Source organism: Felis catus, chromosome B4 (assembly GCF_018350175.1).
Source record: "Felis catus isolate Fca126 chromosome B4, F.catus_Fca126_mat1.0, whole genome shotgun sequence".
NCBI lineage: Eukaryota > Metazoa > Chordata > Mammalia > Carnivora > Felidae > Felis > Felis catus.
The window spans coordinates 117504640-117516983 of record NC_058374.1 but is presented as its reverse complement, the minus strand read 5'-3'; positions in this window follow the sequence as shown (position 1 = coordinate 117516983).

The following is a 12344-nucleotide window of genomic DNA, read 5'->3' as shown; positions in this document are numbered from 1 at the left end:
GACAACTGGGGACACTGTGGTCAGCCTATCTTCATCCTTTTCTGAATTTTGCGCAGGTTTCAGCCCTAGAGGATGAAATAAAAGGGGATTCGAGGAATTGGTGAGAAAATATCTCAAAGGTCTAATTGGGTCTTTTTGTTTAATCTTCAGAGGAAATGCTCTTTTGACCTCAAGTATGATCAAAAAGAAGGCAAGAGCCTTAGAGAAAGCATTAACTTCACTGCTTATCACTTCTTTTATTCCACATTTTCAACTACTGATTTGTGTCCACTTTTCCTTATAAGCATATTTTGCCTGGATCCCAGTCACCTTGTGGCTAAACTGCCACCACTGCCTGTCTCCCAACAGCTTATTCTGGCTCTATTCTTTTCTGTGAAATCAGAGTGCAGGTCAACTTCCTCAAGCATTATTCGGCCTCATGCCTTTTAAATCATACTTAAACTCCCAATCCAGCTGTGAGAGCAATTTGGCTGAGACATCTGTCGTCCCTTTGTTCATCAGTGATGAGTCTACTGATCTGATTGGCGAGGCAGATGTCCCCCCCTTCTTCCCTCACTGCTCCCTGTGCACCCCTCCCCCCAAAGCTGTACACTTGGAAATAAGGACAAATAAACAGGAAGGGAAGTCATGGTCTTGGGTAAGCTCGTTTAAAGGAATAGTAGAGAATAAGAGGAGAGGAGGGGCTTGGGACCAAGCTCCAGGAAACTTCAACATTAAATGGCTAAGTGGTAGAGAGTGAGCTCGGGGAGGTCAGAGGAAAACCAGGAAAAACAATTGTGGAAGCTAAAGAAAGGGTCTTAAAAACTAGAGAGGTCATAAACAAAATGTGGTAGATGCACCTACAATGGAATATTATTCAGCCTTAAAAAGGAAGGAAATTCTGACTCATTCTACAGCATGGGTGAACTTTGAGGACATTATGCTAAGTGAAATAAGTCAGTCATGAAAGGACAAATCCTGTATGATTCCACTTACATGAAGTACCTAGAGTCAGATTCATAGAGACAGAGAGTAGAATGGTGGTTACCAAGGTCTGGGAGAGTTTTTGTTTATTGAGGTTATTGTTTAATGACTATAAAGTTTTCCTTTGGTAAGATAAAAAGAGTGCTATGGATGGATTGTAGTGATGGTGGCAAAACAATATGAATGTACTTAATGCTACTGAACTGTATACTTAAAGGTCGTTGAGATGGTAAATTTTGTATTATGCGTATATCTTTTCTGTATTATGTGTATTTTAGCACAATTTTTTTAAAAAGGAAAGAGGTCAACAGAATCAGATGCTGCTGAAAGGTCAGGTATAAGGAGGACTGAAATGTTCCCTGTGTTCAGTGTCTTGGAGACTGCTGGTAACATGTGCTAGGAGGGGTCCTGCCCATGTTCTGAGTGACTTCAATATCCACACGTAAATATTCATGCATATTTTCAGGCTTATAACTGACTTTTAGTAAAATCAAGTCAAGACAGACTCAGGCCCTCTCTGGTTCCATGGCTCACCTCCTCCTCCTCTTCCTGCCCTCACTTAATGCATTTCCTTCTCCCTGGTCTACTCACTGTGGCTTCCACACATATTTCATCATTTTCTGCAAAAAACTTAGGACTTACAAGTCCTATTTCCTACTATTTATGCCTCCTCTCTGCCAGCCTGTATCTCTCCCCTGCTTATAAAAGGCAGCTAAACATTTCCCTCCTCCAAAGTCTTTTTCTAGATTAACTAACTCCATTTGGCTTCAAAATTCTAACCATTGTCTTCATCTCCATTATCCACCATAATTGTTTTTCCTATAAAGAATGGTAAAATTGTTGCCATTCCTTCAACAATTATTTACTAATTTAAGATTTCATAAATATTAACAGAGCGTCAACTCCATACCAGGTATTGTGATAGTTACTAGAGATAGTCTTTGCCCTCAAATAGTTCATAGTCCAGCAGGGGGAGAATATATATCCTCCTGGGCTTTGTAGAGAGAAGTTTTTATCTGGAGCTTAAACTTAAAACTGTAAATGGTCAAAAAATGTATCTTTATAGAAAGATTTACAACTATTTTGGGAAACAATATAGTTTTACAATTTCAGTAGGAACTCTTTCCCATTCCTGATAAATTAAGTATGCTATAAATTTACCACTCTTGGCCTTGTTATGTGCCCAGAGCATAGCTTCTACAGCAGAACTTTCTCAGCTCCCCTACACATACTCTATGTCCCAGTAAAACTGAAATACTTTATTTTCCCATTTCTAAAATGCATTATAAGACACACCATCGATTAAATAACATTTTAGAAGAAAAAATATGCAAACATAGTACATTCAGATGATAATTATGGGACACATGGCAATTATACCAAGTTGGCTACATTAAAAATGGAAGGAAGAAGCAGGAGGATGAAGTGTGCATCTTAAGTTCAAAGATGTACAGTGTTGGTTGCTTTCAGAAAATGCTTTGTATGCCCTGGGCTCCAAATATTTGCTGATGCTTTTCTTTCTCTTTGCAACATCTCTCATTTCTCTACCCCTTCTTCATACCCCTACCTATTTCTTCAGGATTCCTTCCTTCCTCTCATGAAACCTGTCCTGATCCTGCCAACCAAATGGGATCTTTTGTTTGTTCATTGGTTCATTCAACAAACATATATTGAATGCCTGCTATGTTCTAGGCACTGTGTTGGGCATCAAGGATTAAATGGAAGACATGAAAAACAGATATAGTCCTGCCTTCTTAGAGCTTATATTTTACATAGACAGCTAAAACAAACAAATGAAATAATCATAAATTGTAGTAAGTACTGTGAAGAAGAACAACAACAAACAAGAAGCTGAGATAAATTATGGAGAGATGTCTCCTCCATGATGGGCAGTGATGGAAGGCCTCCATGAAGAGGTAAAAACATAAGCTGAGGCCTCAAGGGAAAGAAGAGATTGTCCATAGCATGTAGGGGGAAAACATTCCAGGTTCAGAGAATAGCAGGTGCAAAGGCCATGGGTGGGTTGAGTTTATGTGTTTAAGGAATACACCTTTCTTTCCTTTGAACCTCCAGAGCATTTTATGTCATCATTTGGGGTTCACACTAGTCTCCCTTGATCATAGTTCTTGTTATCATTTTCTTATTCTCATTCCCATGCTTTATGAATTAGTAAATTCTTTTTTTAAATGTTCATTCATTTTTGAGAGAGAGAGAGAGGCAGAGCATAAGCAGGGGAGAGGCAGAAATACAGGGAGACACAGAATTCAAGACAGGCTCCAGGCTCTGAGTTGTCAGCACAGAGCCCAACGTGGGGCTCGAACCCATGAACTGTGAGATCATGACCTGAGCCAAAGTCAGATGCTCAACCGATTGAGCCACCGAGGTGCCCCAGGAATTAGTAAATTCTTAAGGGCAAGGATTAAGTCTAATTTATCTATGTGTTCCTTTACAGTGCTTAAGACAATACCATGCACAAATTAGATGCTCAGTTACTATTTTTTTTCATTCCATAAGACTATAAACTTAGGCCATATTTACTGAGTCTGTTATATAATTTTTTACTAATCTACATTTTAATTGAATACTTTTTTTTTTTACCAAAGGTTGCTATACCAGCCATATTAAATTCTTGACAATATTTGCTGTAAAATGTTATTGAAAATATTATTCAATTCAATTCAATTATTCAATGTACCCTCTATAAGTTCCTTTTGGAATTCAGAGTGAGCAAAAATTTTACTTCTGAACTAGTTTCTTCTTCCCTTCTGAAACCAAGATTTATACGATGGATTATGTTTCACTTTACTGTTATAACAGCTAAAAAACTAAAAACCAATTCAGCTATTTAATTTGAACAATTAAAGCAATAGATTTATCTATATGATTATAATATTTATATTTTTCTCAGATTCTGGCTTTTCTCCTCATAATGAATAATATCACAATTTGACAGGTGCTGTGCCAAGTGCTTTACATGAATTATCTCATTTAATCTTTACAACAATCTTGAAAAACTGAGGCTTCAGATAATGTCAAACAGATCGTGTGTACTGGAGCCTGGATTGAACCCAGGCAGCCTGACTTTTCATGATATTCTAATATCACATGGGGTATTGTAAAATAATTTGGGGAAAGACAAGGAGAAAGAAATATATATGTATGCTTACATGTCCACATTTATATTTACATAAAATTATTTTAATTGAATTAAAAAATAAAATACAGATGTTGATGACCTATCTGACACACCATTATATTTGGTGGTCATAATGAAATATAGCAAGAGTCCACTAACCCTTTGATTATTTGATATAGGTGAGTAAAACCTAATGACAAAGAATTTTTTTAATGCAGTTTGAATACATAATTAAATTTAGGGTGTAAGAAATTTTACTTTAAAATTTCATCAGAATATGAGCTGGGATAAAGAAACCCACAAACTCTCAAGTTCAAAACATGCCCCAGCTCACTGCAATAAATTTCAAAATGGAAGTTCCCAGATACACTGCAGTAAAATTCTCTTAGATAATATTTACCATGTTTTAATATAAGATCCGTTCCCAACAGGGAATTGGATCATGGGCTCCTGACTCTTTCACACACTCAAGTTGAGCTCATCAGGAGAATTTTACACTTAAATAACTTCATTCTCTGTCAGCCAAGATTGCTTTTGCATTTTTATAGAAATATTTATAGAGAGAAAGGAATTATGGGCATTTATTCCCAAGGCACATGCTATCTTTTAAAGCAGTATTCAAGGCTATCTTTTTTTTTTTTTTTCACTCATGACAACAGTTCACGTGGCACTAGTAAGAAAGCAGGGCTATTAATATATTGAGAACTGAAAAAAAATGCCAGCAAATTTGTTTCCCTTCACCAAAGCTACAGAGGCCAGAAAGCTCTGTAGGAGAACCTGTTTGAGGAACAAACAAAGCCACAGAAGGAAATCCTCCCAGGGCATTAGGACTCCTTTAGGGTGAGCAATAGTTTTTCATTTGCAGAAAGAACAGGTGTTTCCCCAGGAAAAAAAAATGCAGAGTCACCTGCAGAGCCCATATATAATTGGAAAATGGCAAAAGCTGGATTGCTGAAGAATAATTCAAGAGGACAGTAGAATACCCATACATCTATTGCACAGTATATTTTGCTTATCTGTCACTAAAATGGCTTATCTGTTACTAAGATTACTGATAATATTATTGAGAGCTCGGGGAGGTGGAAAGAATTGTTTGCAACTGAGACGAAGATATCACTCTTTTCTCTTTCATTTTGGAAGGATTAATAGAAAAAAAGCACAAATTGACTCCAGCATTATTATCAAAGTGTTCAGATTGAATCAAATGAACAAATTTTAGTATGGCCAAGGGCAGCGGAAAAAAATATGCTCTCTAAAGACAAGGAAATGATGGCATAAGATGGTTGCTAAAAAGACTGGAGAGACCTTAAGGGCCAGAATATGTGCACAGGTCAGCAACACCAAGGGCTGTACAAATCAGGCTCGTGCTATCAAAACAAAGGTTTGCCATGCAGGAATTCCAGGATGGTTTTGCCCATTGTCAAACTATGTTGTTAATGGGATAGGGGTCCGGGGAGAAACAAATTAATTATGTCTAAGTATTTTTCCTCAGCAGGCTTTCAACACATTGCTGGGTGTTAGAGTCTGCCACCTCAACTTGATGAGTCTTTCAAAACCTCATTCATTATTTTGTCAGTCAACCGACATTTATTGGGTGCCCATTAACTGCCAGGCACAGTGCTGTGCTGGGAGTATTCAGGGGCATTTCAAATAAAAGAAGGAATTTAGAGAAGGAGATGGTGTGATCAGGTCTCAGAAGAGTTGTTTCATACTGCTCAAACCCCCAAAAGCTTGTCTGTCATGAAAGAGATTCATTAGCTTCTAATGGAAAATTTTAAGGACCTGGATTGTGAATTGGGACTCCATTCCTGATAAACACCCACTATGGAGCCTAAGCCACATATCAGAAGATTCTGGAAATACAAATTTAAAGCAAAGAGAGCCGGATTTGTTTGTAAGATGGTACCTTCCCCAAAGATACTTCCATTCATTTCTCTTTAAATTTTTTTAATGTTTATTTATTTTTGAGAGACAGAGAGCAACAGACAGAGACAGAGAGAGACAGAGACTGAAACAGAGTACAAACAGAGGAGGGGCAGAGAGAGACACAGAACCCGAAACAGGCTCCAGGCTCTGAACTGTCAGCACAGAGCCTGATGTGGGTCTCCAGCTCATGAACCATGAGATCATGACCTGAGCCAAAGCCGGAAGTTCTAGCTGATTGAGCCACGCAGGCACCCCTATTCATTTCTCTTTAAATTAAGCCCTCCTCACATTAATGTCCCATATCTTTACCCTTTAGACAAGAATTCTTACTCCACTTATACTAATTTTCTTACCTACATCTCTCGTTCCTCTACATTTGTGTAGTAATTAAGAGCACAGTCCTGGGAGGTAAGAAGACCTGGCTTTGAATTATAACTCAGCCACTAGCTGTGTGATATTGGACAAGTTGTTTATTTTTTCTGAATTTCAAATTCCTCATCCATAAAATGACAGCAATAGTATTTGTCTCACAGAGTCATTATGAAAATAAAATAATATGTGTAAAACAGATAGCCCAATTAGTTATTAACTATTACCACAATAGTTAACCTAACTATTATATTTTAAAAGTAATCATCTTTTCTTAAATCGAAATGGCATATCATCTTTTTGAGTTCTGCAAGTCTCACTTTTTTTACAATATCCTGTTTTGCTTTAATATGTAATTCATATTCAAAAAATAATAGAACAGCATTACAGAAAGTTTGAGAATTAGAAGGAAAGAAGTGTAACTCCTAAATTTTCTCTCCTAATATAATCATTAAATATTAAAATTATTCCTGACATGAGACTTATAAATATCTGTTTATATGACATCTAGCTGAAATTAAAAGGAAAAAAGCACTTCTAAGTATGGCATCCTTTGGTTTGATATGCATTGCTCTGTGATTATGGGCTGTGAAAGCCAGATTGCGTACCACGCACTATGATTCTGGCTCATGGCAACTAGTGGGTAAAGTGCTGAAGAAACACCTTTAGGTCTCTGTACCCAGAAAAGACATGAGACTTGGAGATGATTTTTGATGTGGGGGGAAAAAATGGCAAAAGAAAAAAATCAAATTTCCTTACAATTTACAGCCCATTGACAAGTCCTTGAGACAGGAAGAGTCTAACATTCCTCCAGGAATGCCCAATTGTCTTAATGTTAATGCTTTGCTAGAGGGAAGAACAGTTACCTGACAGAGATCACAGTCAGGCAGGACAGGAGTCTCCATCAGTTTGCAACTGTCTTAATGATTTACAAGAAAAAAGCAATTTTATCAATAGCTAGCCCCCTCAGGATCCTGGAAACCTTGTTTCCAAAATACCTTAGAGACTTATGCTATCCCTAATCCCCTCCCAACTTGAAAATATATATAATCCAGCCATTCTTCACAACCCCAGTGCAGCTCTTTCTGCCCATGGGTCCTGCCTCTGCTTTAATAAAACCACCTTTTTGCATCGGAGACATCTCAAGAATTTTTTCTTGGCTGTTAGCTCTGAACTCCAACACTTCAAACCACATCGCTTTTGTTGTTGTTATTTGTTTGTTTTGTTTTGTCTTGTTTTGAAAAGACTGCAGTTTGGAAAGGCTGGAATTTCCCAAAACCTTGCTCTTCTCCCAACACTGCTGTCTAAAGACTCCTAATTGCATTACTAGGCAAAAGAAGCCACAGACAAGCCTTGTGCTTTTAAGTGGTCAAGTTAAATGCTAGCTTGGAATAAGGAATAATAAGGAACAAGTGTCTTTGCAAAATTACATACTCTGTTCTGGATATACTAACATTTTGTCAGTTATTTTCAATCAGAATATGGAGGAATTTGCCATGAAGTCATTTTCTTCTTCAGCAAAAAAGTGCCATCTTCTGATGTTTATGTGTGAAATATGTGTTGGAAAATTTTTTAATAATTTTATTTTATGAGCCCCTCTTGGGAACCTCAAAAGCCCTGAATTACATGGAATGGTAAAGAGTTCCTTCTTCGAGTAAAAACTATGGTCGCAGGGGCACCTGGGTAGCTCAGTCGGTTAAACGTCCAACTCTTGATTTTGGCTCAGGTCATGATCTCACTGTTCGTGAGTTCGAGCCCTACATCGGGTGCTGTGCTGACAGTGTGGAGCCTGCTTGGGATTCTGTCTCCCTCTCTCTTTGCCCCTTCTCCCCTTGCTATCTCTCTCAAAAATAAATAAATAAAAGTTTACCCAAAAAACCCCACAAAATTTGCAAACAAAATTTTGGAATTATGGTGCACATGCAGCATTCAGCAACACATCTGGTTTTTCTGCTTTGATGAAGAAAGAAGCTCAACACATCACCATGAGTCACGGCTTACTACATCACCTCCTGTAGGCATCAAAGCCTTTGCCAATAGTCCTGAAGAAGTTTTGCCTCTTGCTGCAGAAGTCGTCAATTTCTCCAGACCTTTTGACTCATGGGGATTTAAAGAAATTTTTGTCAAGAAATGGAAGCAGGATATGAAGTTATTCACTGGAATTCGCTCTTTAAAAATTCTATAAGAAGAAGTCATTTGTGGCTTTGATATATTTGAAAATTTTATTTTTTTAAGTAATCTCTGTACCCAACATGGGGCCTGAACTCACAACTCCAAGATCAAGAGTCACATGGTCTACTACTGACTGAGCCAGCCAGGCACCCCTTGGCTTTGACACCTTTTATCACATGGATAAGGTAAGGCTTTTTTTGGCACGAGTTCCTGAGGATGACATTTTGAAACCAAACCACACACACCCACACACACACACACACACACACACACACACACACACGCAGAACCAAAAGCCCTTTTGGCCAAGTTACTACTGTGGGATTGGAAACAGACAAATATGAGCCTTTCCCATGCTGGAGGAGATTCTCCTGGCTCCATCCAGGAGTGAGGAAACTAGTCAATTTCTCGTAAGGCAGAAATGTACAGATATCTGGAGACACTACAGAATTTCTCCAAAGGCTAGTTATGCTCATTTGATTTTAAAATTGAAATGTGAATTTTACCCATGCTCTTGTTGATGCTATCATTGATGATGCAGACGTTGCAAAAATGACTAAATTCATTGACCTGAGGACTGAGGAAATGATGCAAGTAATAGCTTAAAGAGTTCTAGAAATATCCAATGTGTTTGGACATAAACCTATCCATTTGCTACAACCTACTTTGTTAATCAGGGCTTTCTTTCACTTGTTGCTGTCAAAATTAAGAGTCAAAATTTATAGAATATCACAAATGATAAATATATTGTGATGTTAAGACTGTTCCATAATTTCTATTCAAGTCAAATGATGGTAGCCTTCTTATTTAAATTTGCTTTGGGGAAGAATTTAAACTTTGTTCTTTTGTACTTGCACACTTTGCATTTATTTCAATTGCTTCATTTATGTGAATAAACAGGAGTGAGAGATGGAAAAATTTTGGTAAGTTTTTTCTATATGAAGGAAATCAGTTTCTAATGCATTAAAATAGTTTGCCAAATTTGAGGTGATATTTATGTACATTTTTATAGAAAATTATCTTTTTCCATCAGGTTAAAGAGGTGAATGATCTGGGACCCCGCACCTCCCCCTACCTTCCCCCAAATGGTTAAGAACCATGGATCTAATACAACCACTTTAGTAAGTGGAGACTCTAGAAATGAATTATTTGCACAAGGTCACAGAGCAAATAAGTGCTATAACTTATATAAAACAGAACAAATGAGTGCAGTTTGAGCCTAGATCTCTTATGTCTGAGGCCACTACACTATGTTGCCATTATGTTTCTTCGGTGGGACATCCCACAGTCACACAAGAAAGTTCTTTGGAACCAAACCAAAACAAAACAAAAAACCAACCAACAACAACAAACCTTTGTGAAAATGAAAGCTTTTGTTCTAAATGTGTTACTACCAGACTTTCCCAACCTTGACTTCCTACCTGTCTAGACCTGTACTGATTGCCAGTTGCTTGGAAAATCCATCTGCCACCTACCTATCCCATCTTGTTCCTGCCTGTTTTTCTTCTTTAATGACAGATGTTCTGGTTTCAAATCTACTAACAGACTTAAGCATCTTAAATAAATAGCACCAGCCTTTACCCAGGTGTGTCTGTATTCTGTAGACATTTCCTGCTGTGTCATTTTGCCATTGTCTGAATTCTGTATGTGACACTGCCTTAGTCCTAACACTTGGGCTGCTCTGACAGAATAGCATGAACCAGGAGACTTATTTTTCTTTTATTTATTTATTTTGAGAGAGAGGGAAATAGAGAGAAAGCAGGCGTGCGTATACGTACACCTACGCAACTTGGGGAGGGGCAGAGAGAATCCCAAGGAGGTTCCTCGTTGCGCTGTCAGCCCAGAGTCCCATGCGGGGCTCGATCTTACCAACTGTGAGGTCATGACCAGAGCCGAAATCAAGAGTGGTCACCTGGAGTGCCTGGGTGGCTCAGTTGGTTGACTGTCTGACTCTTGATTTTGGCTCAGGTCATGATCTCATTGTTGTGAGATGGAGCCTGGAGTCAGGCTCTACACTGAGTGTGGAGCTTGCTTGGGATTCTCTCTTTCCTTCTCTTTCTGTGCACTCTCTCTCTTAAAATAAACAAACAAACAAATAAGTAAACATTAAAAAAAAAAACAGAGAAAAAAGTCAGACGCTTAACCAACTGAGCCACCCAGGTGCCCCATGGGTGGCTTACAAACAACTGAAATTTATGTCTCACAGTTCTAGTAACTGAAGTCCAAGATAAAGACACTGACAGATTCAGTGTTTGATGAGAGCCCATTTTCTGGTTCATAGTTAGCCATCTTCTTGCTATGTCTTCACAGGGCAAAAAGGATGAGGGAATTCTCTGGGGTCTCCTTTATAAGAGCATTAATTCCATTCATGAAGGCTTCACTCTCATGACCTAGTCACTTACCAAAAGTCTTACCTCCTAATAACATCACATTGGGATTAAGATGTAACATATGAATTTGGTGGGGAAGGACATAAACATTCACTCTATAGCAAATAACTTTTACTAGAGTTTAGTGAGTTCTGTAGTGCTTGAAGAAGAAAAAATGAAAAAGCTTATTTAAAGCCTTTTCATCTTCAAGTATGTGAAAATCATGTATATTTCTCATTTAATTTAATAAAGTATCTTTTTTTGTAACATGAACTGTTTTGAGTTCAAGAATTTTTCTTAAATTGTTAATCAAAACATATTTGAAATGTTGGCTCTCAGTCTACAGTTCCTGTCTGCCACTTTGAAGATGGGGTAGGCTATTTGAATTAAGTCTGCTTCTAGTCCATAAACAATACATAATAACAACATTAGCTATCAATATCCGTATAATATGGCAGTGAGAGCTATAGAAGCATGCCTCTAGTCTTTATAACCACTCTGCAAAATAGAAAGTATTATCACGATTTATAGATGAGAAAATTGAGGTCAAACAGGTTGACTTGCTAAGAGTATATACTGTTAAAAAGTGACAGAGCCACTTATTATTATGTTACCCAGAGAAAAGGCTTTTTAAAAATTCATATCAATTCCAATATTTAGACACAACCTCTCATATCACTGAAAAATGAGTGCAGTTTCAAGGTAGTTTAGGAAAAATGTGTGCCTACACCTGCCAACAAATGCTTTTGTTGGCCCCCAGTCCAAATTTTCACCCTTTGCCAATGGGAACCCCTTAGGTCAGAATGGCAGGAGAGGACATCAAGGCAGGTGACTTGAAAGGATAAACTGAATAGAAGTCCTATCTAGGAAGTCAACACTATCCACGGCAAACAAAGGCAGAGGCAGCCTCAGTTTATGTAGACTCAGTTTGCCTGAAAACGTGGTCGCCAGCAACGGAGAAGAGTAATTCAATGACACAGGTGGCAGCTGATGGGGCAGGAGCACATGTGAGGCACCCTTCCCTGCAGCAACTCCCAGACACACTCTGGGGAAGATTTTGCAGAGAGATGGGGAGGGCCCATGAAACACGAGTTGCAGAGGGCTGGACAGCCAACAAATAGGATAATCATGATGACAACAGAACAAGTGTTGATGATAATGGTAAGTCAAGAACATGATACAAAACCACCTGTAAACTATTAAAACGTACATGAATATGAAATAAAGGCTGGAAAGAAATACTCCAAAATGATAGGCTACTGTGTTATGGTTGAAGAGTTACGGGTGATTTTCTTTCTTTTCTAGATCTTTTGTAATATTGTTATAACTTTTAAAGCATTTTTACCAAAAATAAATAAAATAAAATAGTGGGTGAAGAAAGCATTTAATTAACATTTTTATATTCTATA